This window comes from Belonocnema kinseyi, chromosome 8 (genome assembly GCF_010883055.1).
Source record: "Belonocnema kinseyi isolate 2016_QV_RU_SX_M_011 chromosome 8, B_treatae_v1, whole genome shotgun sequence".
Taxonomy (NCBI): Eukaryota; Metazoa; Arthropoda; class Insecta; order Hymenoptera; family Cynipidae; genus Belonocnema; species Belonocnema kinseyi.
Genome location: NC_046664.1, coordinates 144742644 through 144743941, shown reverse-complemented (window position 1 = coordinate 144743941; position 1298 = coordinate 144742644). Strand labels below are relative to the sequence as shown.

General features: G+C 44.9%; 1 protein-coding gene across 3 annotated transcripts in view; it reads right to left on the bottom strand.

Moving 5' to 3' along the window:
• The window catches only part of LOC117179148, a 321121-nt gene that overhangs the window by 48140 nt on the left and 271683 nt on the right, over positions 1-1298 (bottom strand). The gene's annotated exons all lie outside the window — the stretch shown is intronic.

Below are 1298 nucleotides of genomic sequence, written 5' to 3'. Positions count from 1 at the left end.
ACGGAGTGACCCAAGGACAACCGCCTTCTGCATTTTTCCCGCAAGTGTTCTAGCATATTGTTAACACGCAGGGATGCTTTTTAGGCTATTAGCAAGTGAAAGGTTGGCATCTCCAAGAGCGCCGATGATAAGGACGCTCAGTTTAACAGAATATTCCGGGTACAGTCGTTGCAACTCCCTTATAAGGTCTCGATACCTCTCTTTCTTTTCAATCTCCTTGGCTATGATGTTTTTGTCAGCTGGTGACGAAAATTCGATAACGAACATGGTTCGCTTCTCGAAGTCAAGAAGAACCATGTCAGGCCTCGAGTGAGCAACAGAAACAATTGTCGAGAATATAAAGTTCCAGTATATGCGGCACTTTCCATTCTGGACAATTGACTCAATTTCCCTAGGAGCATTTAGGGGTGCGATATTAAGATGAATGCCGTAGGAGTGACAGAGATGGTAATAAAGCACTCTTAGTGCAGCATTGTGCCTTTGAATGTAGGTCGTTCCCGCGTGTGTTGGACAACTAGATAGTATGTGAGCTAAATGCTCGGGGTGTGCATGGCATGCCCTGCAGCTATCATCGGGAATGTCTTGGCTCAAAATGTGGCGACGGTATGTTAAGGTGGAAATGACACCGTCTTGGCATGCAAAAATGAATTCCTCTGTACCAGACTTCAATCCGGGCGATTTAAGGAAAGCAAACGTTAGCTCACAAGACACTGACTGATCCTTCACATTTCTGTGGAAGATACCGTGCAACCACTTATCGAGGAGCTGTTCACGAAAGTTTTTTTCTTGTGCTTTCTTAATCCGGGCTTTCAGGAGTGAGTACTCGAGATAGATTAGATTTGATGCATTTTGCTCACCCCTAATACTGAAGTCAAGTCCGACTGTTTCTGCTACCTCCTCCGTTGCTTCGTATAGAAATGCTCCTTTGCCCACTTCTTCATGATTCCTGACCATTTTAAGAAGAGGGTCTCTTCCATTTGCAACTCTATGTGCTGTACCCAGAATAATCCTGTTGTGAAAACATTCAAGACTCAATATTCCACGACCCCCTTGACGGCGTGAGATGTACAGTCGCGGAACGGAAGACTTAAGAAGCATGCTTTTGTTCATGTGCATAACCTTTCTTGTCCCGATATCAAGAGATCTGAGCTCGTTCTTCGTCCATTGAACTACTCCAAATGAATAGAGTAGTACCAGGACGGCAAGCATGTTCGTTGCAGATACTTTGTTTCTCGCCGACAGTTCGGAAGACCAAATCTGTCGGATGAGACGTTTGTATCTGCTTCGGAGAGTATCCT